This window comes from Choloepus didactylus, chromosome 1 (assembly GCF_015220235.1).
Source record: "Choloepus didactylus isolate mChoDid1 chromosome 1, mChoDid1.pri, whole genome shotgun sequence".
Classification (NCBI taxonomy): Eukaryota; Metazoa; Chordata; class Mammalia; order Pilosa; family Megalonychidae; genus Choloepus; species Choloepus didactylus.
The window spans coordinates 154,731,611-154,744,088 of NC_051307.1; the positions used below are offsets into that span (position 1 = coordinate 154,731,611).

The 12,478-nt window shown below is 40.9% G+C and overlaps 1 protein-coding gene across 7 annotated transcripts in view; it reads right to left on the reverse strand.

Moving 5' to 3' along the window:
- ZBTB38 (zinc finger and BTB domain containing 38) overlaps window positions 1-12,478 on the reverse strand; it is a 153,726-nt gene that overhangs the window by 40,179 nt on the left and 101,069 nt on the right. For 5 of the 7 annotated variants that reach the window (XM_037843744.1, XM_037843729.1, XM_037843734.1 and 2 more), the window contains one exon: window positions 3,979-4,083. The gene's annotated coding sequence lies outside the window, so the exon portion shown is untranslated. Of the gene's footprint in view, window positions 1-3,978; window positions 4,084-4,889; window positions 5,224-5,588; window positions 5,632-12,478 lie in introns of those variants that run through there. The other 2 variants (XM_037843760.1, XM_037843778.1) reach the window with 2 other exon arrangements.

A 12,478-nucleotide genomic window follows, 5' to 3' on the forward strand; every position in this document is an offset into this window, starting at 1 on the left:
ACTTTTCTAAAGTCACAAGCTTGGAAAATGGCCCAACTAGGTTGTGAAACTAGATTTATCTGACCCCAGTCTTCTCATTCCATTGTACTAAGCTCATATCTGCATGAAAACACATGCACACACACATCAAAAAACAGCCATAAGGTAAAAAGTAATGGAATTTAATTACTTTTAGAAACTTTTTGCATCAACAGACATGTAATTTTTAAATGTCTTATTTGATCAACGAATAGTCTTTGGTCTGTCTGCTGACAATGGAATAAATTATCTGACTACTATCAAATCCACATTTAGTAGCCTGAATTTTAGTAATCAAAAGTGTGTTTGGGGGCTTGTTAGGGTCAACTTTAACAGTGATTCCTGATTTGTGCAAGTTACAAATTTACGCAAATGAAATAACTTAATATTGATTCTGCATATTCATTCCTTACAAAGGAATATTCATTCCTTAATATTCATTCCTTCAAATGCAAACAAATGTGTAATCTAGCACTTGTTGATACAATGGGCTTCCTGGGCTTCACACACCCCATTCCCACCTCCAACCCCTCTGCAGGGTCTGACACTCCTGGGGAAACCCCCTTTTGCTGGCTTCTGGAGTCGTGTTCCTCTGCGGTTCTTCCTTGCCCTGTTGCCAGACTTCTCCCTGCTTCTCTGGGTCCTTTTCTCTTTCTTCAAAAGGCTCTGCCCTCAACCTTTTTGTTTCTATATTCTCTCTCTGGAAAATCTGTTTTCCCACCCCTTGACTTTTTCTTACATACCAGTAACTCCCTAAATAGCCCTGGCTTCCTCTGGAGAGCAAAGACCCCATTTGTCTGGGGGACATCATACTTGAACACTTCGAACTCAGCACCTCTAAAATACATCTCCTCAGTTCCTCCAGGTTTCCTCCACAGTAATTACCACTCTGGAAACCTGTGTCAGCTTTAGCCGACATCAGATTCTTCAATTTTCCCCTTTGCATCCATTCCTTTCCCATTTCAATGCTATCACCCATCCAGGCCTTTTATTTCCCACAGTGGGTTGTAAGAGCCTTCTAACTGGTCCCCTGCCTCTGGTTTCAGCCCTGCCTCTCCTCTCTATGTCCTTTTGAGTTACCCACAAAAGCATGCTCCTAAAGCACAGTTGTGACAGTCCCCTGTTCAAATATCTTTAATGACTGCTATTGGATAATACATTTAAAACCCCTAACTTTACCAGCAGGAATCTTAATATTTGTGGCTTAAATCTCCAGAGAGTAAATCTCAATTCCATAGTTATGTAAGCTTTAATAGCTGAGGACCTTAGATAAAAAAGTACTTGTTGGTGAAGTGTCTTTAAAACTGCTATGTAACAAGCAAAACTTTTTGTTGCTATAATGCTTATTTTTCTGTATCTGTTTACAACTTAAAAAACAAAAAACCCTAACTTGAGATTCAAGAGCATTGACACTCGGCACCAACCTGCTTCTCCAGCTTTATTTCCCACTCAATGACTTTACTGACCAGTTTTAATTCAAATGGACTCACCACCAATCCCAGAATATGCTCCATGCTTTCTCACTCTCCCACTATTCCTCCTATCTCAGATGCATCCTCCCCATCTTTTTTACTAAAACTCCATGTCCTTCAAGGACTTACATAAATCCTTTTACTTAAGGAAAAGTCTCTTGGCCCCTGAGTGGAAAAGGGACCTCTTCCTCCTCCAAATACAAAAACATCTTTTTATGTGGGCACCTGCAACATGGTTATTTTTGTATATTTTATTTCCTCAACTACAAAACAGGATGTGAGTGAAGGGAACAGGTCTTTTTGCTGCTGAATCCTTCATTCCCTCTACCACAGCGTCATACTTGTAGGAGGAACTCAATAAATATCTGTTGTATAACCTTTATAGAATTCCCTGAGGAATCTGATTTGTTGCTTAATGCAAATATCAGAGCGATCACTATCTTTCTATCTTACAAATTAAACAAAAGTCTCTCTTAAATTGCTTTACTTTTGAATACTCGGAGCCCTGTGTCACCTACAAAGCTAAAAAGAGGGGAACATTTTTGAGTCAATAGAAGCCCCCTTTCCAAACTGCTTTTTTCCTCTGCCTAAGGGTTAAGAGAATAAATAAAAAGGCCTCTACAAGCAGGTAACAGTAATGGCAAAGTCGAATTAAAAGAGAAGTGAGACGCTCCTTTCTAAAGGAGTTTCCAGTTGAAATTCCATTTATGGGTCAAATTTCAAACATACTGGGAGGTGATATTCCAGCATATTAACAAAAGAAAATGGCTTAAACAGTTAAACAATAATTCTTCGCTAAGAGACCAAACATGACTAATATCCTGATTGTAACAACATAATAATCTGTTTGGCCTTGAATATCCAAGTGACTTGTAGGAGCTCAATAAACATTTGTTGAATGAACAAATAAATGAATGAATTCAGATAAGGCTCTACTATTGTTTATAAATTGAAAGCATACGTTTTAATAGATGGATGGAAGTATATGTTAAAGCGGAAAACAAAGAAAAAGTGAACTGAAAGGCAAGAACTTGGATATGTCAGTTTCTTGGGCTCTTTCTGCAATGGATCCCACTCTATGACTGCTGGAGAAGCAAGTAAATAAGGAGGGTGAAAGTCTAACAGTGCCTACTCGACTACATCTCTTTGTAGTTCAGGTTGCAAGCTCCTCCAGGGCAAGTACTTTACCTTGAACCTTGTGGTCATAGCATAGTGTCTTGCTCAGACTAAATGTAGGATGAGATGCAAAGCCCTTCATGAGCTGCTTCCATTTTCATATCTCAAGTCATTACATCTATTCTTTCTTACCTCATAGGAGTATTGTGAAGCATAAATTAAAATACTGCATTTAAAGCTCTTAACAACCTGTGTGGCATGTATAAGTACTTAATGAATGGCAATTGTTACTACCACCATACAGGACTTTGTAGATAGTGTGTGGGACAGTAAATACTTGTCTGCATGAACTGCAAGTGTCCTGGGGCCCTTCACGCTCATATCCTCAGTGCCTAGCACAGTGCTTGCCCCACAGCAGGCCCTGGAGCTGGTGCATGACTGAGCAACAGAGACCCAAGTTCTAGTTGTACTTCTGCTTCTTCCCATGGGGATACCCTGAAGAATCACTTAAACTCTCTGGTCTGCAGTGATGTTTCTGGGTCCTTCTAGCCTGGGGAAGCCAGAGATCTATGAAGAAACTTCCTGAAGTTCCCACAACAATCCCTGCCAGAAATGAAACAAGAAACCAATTTTCCTGAAGCCCTGTTCACCTAGTTCCCTCTTCATCACAGGGACCTCACACATCATGTCTCCTTAACAGCTACTTAAATATTTTGTCATTTTGTAGTCCCAAAGCCTGGTAGATCACTATCATGAATCATACACCCTTCAGGAGTCCCTCAGTAAAAACACACAAGAAAAACCATTTCCTAGTTTCAGTGGCTGAGAGATTCCAAATGGAGTCGAGAGGTCACTCTGGTGGACATTCTTATGCACTATATAGATAACACCTCTTAGGCTTTAATGTATTGGAATAGCTAGAAGTAAATACCTGAAACTACCAAACTCCAACCCAGCAGTCTGGACTCCTGAAGACAATTATATAATAATGTAGATTACAAGGGGTGACAGTGTGATTGTGAAGACCTTGTGGATCACACCCCCTTTATCTAGTGTATGGATGAGTGGAGGAATGGGGATAAAAACTAAAGGACAAATGGGGTGGGATGGGGGGATGATTTGGGTGTTTTTTTTCACTTTTATTTTTTATTCTTGTTCTGGTTCTTTCTGACGTAAGGAAAATGTTCAGAGATAGACTGTGGTGATGAACGCATAACTATGTTATCATACTGTGGACAGTGGATTGTATATCATGGATGATTGTATGGTGTGTGAATGTATTTCAATAAAACTGAATTTAATAAAAAAAAAAAAAGAAAGAAAAACCATTTCCTACTTCATATAAACTAAAGAGAAACACAAACTTACTCACCTCAGTTAGAACAGACCAGCTTTAACAGAGTCAGTTTCCTGTGCTTTGCAAGAAATCACTTGAAAATCCTCCGTTCTAAGTCTTCCATCTCCTCCACATCAAGATCTTAAAAAAAGAAAAGAAAAAATTAAATCAGTGTCCCATGATGAGATTGACATTTTCAGCAATAAAAGTAATTGTAATTAGCATGTCTTACACACCTACTATAAACCAAGCACTGCACAAAATGATTGACATATGTTACCTCATTTACTCTTCACAACACTCCTCAGATGTAGGGAACGTTATTTCCCCATTTTTCAGCTAAGGAAATGGAGGCTCTGAGAGGTTACAGAACCTGTTCAAGGTCACATGGTTATGTTATAGCTGGAACTCAAACCCAGGTTCAAATGATTTCAAAGCCAGGCTATCAACCACTAAGTCAGGGTTTTAAAAACTTTTTTTGACAGTGACCCACAGTTAAAAAAAATTAAAAGTACATTATAAAATCTGAAAACCAAAAGTCTCATAAAACAATGTTTACCCTTACTATGTGTAATGTATTCTGACATATTCAATTTTGTTTTATTCCTTTCTATACTGCTCTACATATATCTACATCTTTTTTAAAAATTCCAGTAGCAGTCCACTAAATTGATTTCACAATCCACTAATGGGTCCCTACTCTTCTCAGTAAAACACTAACTACACTTAGATACAGTACCTCAATTAGAAGTTTCTCTGAAGCCATCAAAACCCTCCTATGCTTACTAAACATGAGAACCTGACTATGTCGTTGAACTTCACAATTAGGAGAACAGTCTTTAACCTTTAAAATATGTGTAAGTCTCCATAAAGAATATCATCTATAATGGATCCTTAAAGCGGATATTCGATTAGGGCCAAAGTCCAGAATGGAATTAGTCACTTACCTATAGCAGAGCAGGAGTTATAAAGAGGAGCCACGTACAGAATAAAATCTAAGGTGATTTATTATACACCCTGCAAAGAAGTGGCTAACACCGGACGATTGTGTTGTATCAACAGAGCAGACCTAACTACTTCAGAAGTATAAGGCCGAGATTGCAAACCCCTGGGGGCAGGGCCCGCCTTTGCACGCCGAGGTCAATTTCAGGGGCTTGGTGTTGAACCAAGGAAATCATCAGGTTCCTGTAGGATCAGGACTGCGGTCCCATTCACAATCCTGGGTTGGAGAAGGGCGACTGTAAGCGCAGTTCCCGAACCTGCAAGATTTGAGCCCACAAAGTCCCCAGCCTTCGCGGGCACATTGCTTCCCCGGCCCCCCCGACTCTGCCACCGCCGCGCATCTGGGCCCTCGGGATGCGGCCGCAAACCTGCCCTCCCCCTACTGTCCCTGTGGACGACACCGCCCCCCACTTCGGGGCGCAGGACCGCAGTCCCGGCACCTGTGGCGCCTTCCCTCCGCAGGCAGCTTCGCTTTCCAGCTCCTGCGACGCTGGAAAGCCCTGCAAGAGTCTCTTCCCCAGGCAGGTTCGGAGGCTTCCTCCTGGGAAGATGAGGGGCCAGAAGGACGCTCCCCGGGCTCCCACGCCGCGGGCCGCGCCTCGCCCACCCTGATTCCGTTACAGACCTTTGCAAAAGGCACTTACAGGGCTCGGCTCCTCCACAGCGGAGCGCGTTTTCCCCGTGGGGTGGCGTCCATGGCGCTTCCGGACCTGCGAGTCAGCCGCAGCGCCGCACAGCACCCGCCCCAGAAAAATGGACGCCGGCGGCTCAGCTCTGCCGGCCCGGCCCGCCCCCGACGCGGGGCACAGGACGCGGCCCGTCCGGGAAAATGTCGGCCCGACCCCCAGTCCCGCGCGTGTTGGCAACCTGGGGGACACGCCGCACTTAGGACGAGACCTCGGGAGGGCTTCGGTGGCCTAGGGGTCCGGGGCCCACAATGGATCCGCAAGTCCCCAAACCTCACCCAGAGGCGGCGAGGGGACCCACGACGGTCCACGAGTCCCCGGGTCCAACGGAGGAGCGGCGGCAACGGGCTGTGGGAGAAAGAAGGTGTGGCGCATGGGAGGCCCGCGAGCCCCCAAGGCCAACCAGAGGGCCACAGCCTCGGATTCCTCCGGGGAGGACAGCGGAGGACACAATCAGAACCTGACAGAAGGACAACCCAGTTAGCCAGTTAGGGGGCCATGGCCACAAAGCCTGGTCACTGTCAGAGTAAGGCCCGGTCCGAGCAAGAATCCAGCACAAGGGTCACTGGGCACCCCCATCTAGACCCCAAGACAGCATCCAAACCCTGCACAGTTGGGAGCAGCAGGATTTGAATAAAGTCATTTGCATTAAATTAAAACTTTAATCAAATTCTCAGGAATAGGGTGTCACCTATACTTTCCCATGGCTGTCAGGAAAAGCCTAAATTGATTTTTCCAACATGGTATAAAATCTATTCCACTCAAAAGACCCATTCCTCTTCCTAAAGAAAGTGCACTGACTGCCTGTTGGAATCTTGCTTCAAAGATCCAGAAACTGCTCATTGAAAAAGTCTTTATGGAGGGCCTGCCACAAACTCTCCTTTTGGAGCTAATAGCCTAGTGCACAAATGTACGCGTTTTTGTTTGCTTGTTTTTTTAAAAAAGCATCCATATTCTCTGTGTCCTGATAGTACTGAATCTCATTTTAAATTTTGCTTTAGAAAAAATCGTTCCCAGGCTTTAACTTAAAAGGATAAAAATATCTGTTCTTTGCTTGATTTGTCTGCAATCCTGCTTCCTAGTTGCTGACCATGTTTTAAGAATGTGATCATTTTGACCAATAAGGTAGATTCCATTATTAAATACATTTATAGTTAATAAATAAATATTTAAACATTTACATTTATTAAATGTAAAGCATTTAAAAATAATCAAAGGAAAATATATTGACTCCAGGTCCAATTAAAGAATCATATAATTAAAAAAATAAAGGCAGGGTTTTAAAGGCTGCAGGTTGGGCAACATGCATACACATGTACACTAGCAGCTCCCAACCTCCTCAATGTCAAACACCCTTTATTCTCTCTCCATAGGCCACATGTTTAGAAAGATCTACTATACTAGGTTGCATTTATTAAGTAATGATTCATCTTCCCACTTAAAATTTGAAAAAAAACCTGCAATATTTTTGCATATTCAACTGCCAATCAAAGCTTCTACAAAACCTGAGCTAACCTGTTGTAAACAGTGGATTCCAACCTACAGAAACTTGTGGTCTAATTGCATGTTTACATGTTTCCATTGAGTCTTTTGGAAACTCTGAAAATCCTTCAAAGACCTCCATGAAAACTAAAGTGCCAGGATTAGGAACCACAGGTTGGTAAGTGCCAGAATGAGGCACTGTTCTCTGTGTTTCCCTGCAGTTGGAAGATGAAAGGTGGTAGAACAAGGCAATTTGGCCTCTGGATTCAGCCTGCCTGAGTTTAAAACCCAGCTTTATCATTTACACGGTCACTAACTGTGTAACTTTAGGCAAATTACTTAATCGCCTTAGGCCTCGGCTGATTCATCTGTAAAATGGGGCTAATTTAATAAGTATCCACCTGACAGTGTTGGTTGTTTTTTTTTTTTTTTAGAATTAAATGAGGTAATGCACGTAAAGCATTTACAAAAGGTCCTGACACAATGAATGTTCTGTAAGAATAAGTTGTGGCTGTTGTTCGTGCTAGAGGTCAGGTACACTAAGCTCTAAGTTCCCACCATCTAGGAGTTAGGATTTGCAAAGCAACCTTTATATAGAAACTTTCTGTGGGTAACCTGCCCAGAGTCCCATGGTGAGTGACATGAAGGGATTTAAACACAGGACTGACTCCACAGCCCACCTTCTTGAACCACTAATGTGTTCCAGGTGGTACCTTGATCAGATGCTGTCAATAACTTGTTAAGGTCAAGTCAGTTCTGGCTTTCCTAAGAGACTTAGCAAGTGAATGGCTCCTTACATTCACTTGGGAATTCACAAACAGTGGCATTTATTTCTCATTAGAGCCAAATGTTTCCCCAGAAGCAAGTAGATTTCCCCAAATTGTTATTAGTAACTAAAATATCATGGCAACAGTTTCAAACACCACAGCCTAAAACTTACATAATTGGCCCGTCCTTCAAAATTTTCCACCCTTCCTCATAACTGGTCACAAATTCTCTCTCTTAATCATTCTTCTGAGTATGGGGAACTATCGGAAATTTCCAGGAACATCCCAGCTTGTCATAATTTTATTCTTTTCTGTAAAGGTTTATTCTTTTCAAAACAACAAAATGTGATGTATTTTCTATATCTTTATAATACTTTTCATTTCAATACATGTACAAATCAGAAAAAAAATCCCAAGACTTTCAAGATTCTCTCTGCTCTTAAACCAGTTCAACATCTCCGCAGCATGGCTCTTGGCCCTTTCTCAGTGGCCTTCTCTAGGAGGCTTTCCTTGTTTTCTATCTTATGTTGTTTAATTCCCACACAATTTCTGTTATGCTACAATTGTCTGCTTGTGCTTTCTGAATGGGACCATTGGCTAATTTAATGCTTGCTGCCCCCTTTCTTTTTAAGGTTTCAATATTATCATAATATCATATAAAAAGACTAAAATTTTATCCCTTTTAAACCCACATGCTCCCTTTATTTCCCATCAGGGTTAGGAATCCATAACTCATATATCTCCCATATTTGCAGCACCCTAATTTACTTATTTTCTTATTTACTTTTTTTTCTCTCCTTCTTGGGCTTGCTTACTTTACCTTCCCTTATATTGCTGCTTATCTCTTTCCCTTCAAACATTTTAAGGAAGCCTCTGTTCAAATCATCTTCCACCACACTCCTGAAAGGTCTCTCGTGATTATTTTAACATCTTTCAAAGCTCCTGAAGAGGCAATGTTTAGACCAGGGGTGCCGACTGTGGATGACTGTGGGAACCAGGCAGATAAATATGTGAAGCTGCCTGTTGGAAGTCCTATAGAGATTCCTATTTCACCTAAATGGGTAAGTGGGGGCATAGGAGTCAGGTTGGGGATGAAGAGGGGTCACTACCCAGGCCCGGATGATTATTGCCAGTTGGGAATGCCAGATCTGTGAAAATTTCTGACAACACCAAATTCTGGATTTCTATATAAAATCTATGCTTTTATATTTTCAAAAAAATGGAAGCTGAATCTGATCAAGCCTCTAGAAGTAACTACCATTTTAAGGAGAATCTATGAGACAAAGGAACATGTTAAACAATTCCAAGAGATGTAATCATCAATTCTCAGACTGTGGAAAACTTGATGAGTAAAACAAACTGTTTCTTCAACAATTTTGTTTTAAGGATAAAAGAAAGAGGAGGAAAGCCTATAGAGTAAAGGAGACTGCACTATATTGACCTTATTTGGAACTATGATTATGAACAAACAAATTGCTTTTTTTAAAAAAAATGACCTAATTGAGGAAATTTTAATACAGACTATGATATTTGATGTTATTAAAGAATTATTGTTATTTGTTAGCATGATAATGGTACTGTGGTTATCTTTCTTTCTTAGTAATGCATATGTAAAATAATTATTATCTACATTTTAAAAACTTTTTATTTTGAAATATTTCAAACTTATATGAGTTGCAAGAATAGTACAAAGAACTCCTGTATACTCCACTCCCAGATAGAATTATTTACTTACATACTTATTTACATAGTTATGTATTTTCCTGAACCATTTGAGTTGCAGACATCATTCTCCTTTACCCCTTAGTACGTCAGCATTTATTTCCTAAGAAAAAAGATGTTCTTTTAGAATCTTTTAGAGAATCACACTAACATATTTAGAGATAAAATATGGTAATATGGAGGGGGATTTAAATGAAACAAGACTGCCAGCAGTTGAGAAATTGTTGAAGCTGAGTGATGGCTACACAGGGGGCTCATTAAGGTAGTTTCTCTGCTTTTACATGTTTATGATTTCCATAATAACGTTGTAAGGGTCATGTTAACGAAGGTTTTTAAAATAATGTGATAAAATGCGTATGCTATGATTTTAAGTGAAAAGAAAGATACACAACTGTCAACAAAAAATATTATCTTCGGTAAGAAAAAATTCACTATGTATAGATAAAAGACTTAAAGGATATATGCCAAAATGTTGACATTCAAGATTATTTCACAATGGGTATATTACTTGTACAATTATTTAAAAAAGGTAATTAAATTTAAAAATTAGGAAACAAGAACACTGGCAACTGATTCAATAAAAAATCTTATTAGACGTCAAAACACACATATGGGCTGGATCTGGCCAAGGGGTCCCCAGTTTACAGACTTTGGTTTAGCAAAGAGGTGGACAAACTATGGTCTGCAGGTCAATCCAGCCCCTTACCTGGTTTTATATGGTCAACAAGCAAAGACTGGTATTATGCTTTTAAGTGACTGGGGAGAAAAATCAAAAGAAGCAAAATATTTTGTAATGTAAAAATTATATGAAATTCACATTTAAGTGTCCATAAATGAAGTTTATTGGAACATGGACACAGTTATGCATGTATGTATCTATGGTGGTAAATGTATTATTATATGTAATATGTTTTTCATTTGATAATTATAAAATAATTAAAAATATATGTGTGTAATAATATATATTATTTTAGTTTGAATTTCATCAATAAATTTTTTTTTGAAATTTGTTTTGTCCCTTGCTATATAAGTACCTACACACCATCCTCAATTTTGCAGTTATTTTGGATATATCACCAATCTGAGCCTTATAGAAGATCAAAGACACTTGGCCACAGTATGTGTAAAAGTTCTCATTTAATTTAAAGTTTAATCCAGAACTAGAAGAGTGATGGGAGAGTGGCGGGCCTTCTATCATTCTCAGCATGTAGAATAGGATCCTTGGGATAGAAACTTCATAAGACTCTGGGATAAACCACCTTGAACGACATCAATCTGTAGGCTCTTCAGAATCGCCAACATAGGACGATTAAGCAACAAGGCCAACATTATGACAGAAGCCAGGCTGAACATCATGGCACCCAGTCCCTATGCAGCAGGCCTGCAGCCTGCATTTAGGGGCTCTCTTGAGCCTTCTTTTTCTGGTTGCAACCCCTCCCCATTCATTCTTCCCGTGCCCTGCACTCCCAGGTCTAGGACATACCCAGCAGCCTCTCCTTTTGTTCTGCCTGGGCCTGCCTCCTGACTGCTCCTTTTGTCCTGCTTTCTTTTTTCTACTCTGGTCCCACCCCACCCTTTGCCGTCTCAGTCTGCAGCATCTCCCCATTTTGCCTCCCAGATGACCACCCTGTTCTCTTCCACATCTTTTCCCCCAAAACCCTGTGCATTTTAGACAATGTTTCAATAATGTAGCTCCTCCATTTGCCTACTAAAGGTTCTCTTCTTCCCTTCCTCAGCTAAAGAAAGAAAAGAAAAGGCAAAAATAACAAAAACAACAACAAAATCACAAGGGCACTGCCCTTCTGGGATTTAACCACATTCTCAGCTGGTGGCTTTTGTTTTGTCGTCTCACTGGCTGGTAAGGCCCTCAGGGCAGGGACTCCATTTCATGCTCAGCACTGGGGAAGGTGGGCAGGACTGTTAGGTTCTAATTAGAGCAAGGCCTCAGATAGGGGAGGAGATTTTCTCAGGCAAAAGGAAATGGGATTTCAAAATATCCATTTGGCAGCAAAAGATGAGGTCTATCTTATTATTTAAAGCAAATCATGGAAGCTCCAGTGCTTTTCATGAATGCAGAACAAATGTACACTGGCATTTAAAAAACAAAACAGTACCAGAAAACAAACACCTTTTCCAATCCAAAGCCACTTGTTATATAGTGAGTGTAGACCCATGGGACCAGTCTCAAACCCTGAGCAGGAATAGTTGCAGAAGCAAGAAGGCCATTAAAGAAAATGACACAAAATGAGTTACAAAATCCAAAGACCAATATTCTGGTCAATGAGATGTTTAGGCCACGGCAGTGCCATGCTGGGATTACCTAACAAAGACAGGTGCTTTGGCAACTGGTCTTCGGTTTACCTGTTACCCAGAAAGCCTTCTGCAGAGCAGCCAACAGGGGGACCCCCGTTGTCAACTAGGGAAGGTAAAAAAGCAGAAGCACCTTGCCTGCATCAGATTCAAATTTTTGCATTCAAGGGCTTCTGTACTTAACATCTGCTCATGAATGTGAAAGAGTGGCAGCTGTTATCAAGGTCACCTGGCAATGCAGGCAGGCCAGCTTGGAGCAGAGCAGCCAAACATACGGTGGCTTATTAGGAGCCAAGACATCTTGGAAAGGTGGTGAGGTGGAGACAGAGTCCCAGTGAGGAAGCATCCTTGTCATAGACATGATGATCCCCCCAAGCTACAGGCTGGCCTTTAAGAAACAGTGTAAAAATCACCAAGAGTACGCCATTCATTTCGTTCTCAAACAGGGAGGGTAAATGATGATGCTCGTCCATATGATGTCCTAGCCTTGAGTGGGAACCTGGACCAGAGTTTCATAGGGACTGCATCATAGTCCATTTTGCCTGGATTCTAACAGTATCGGTCTCA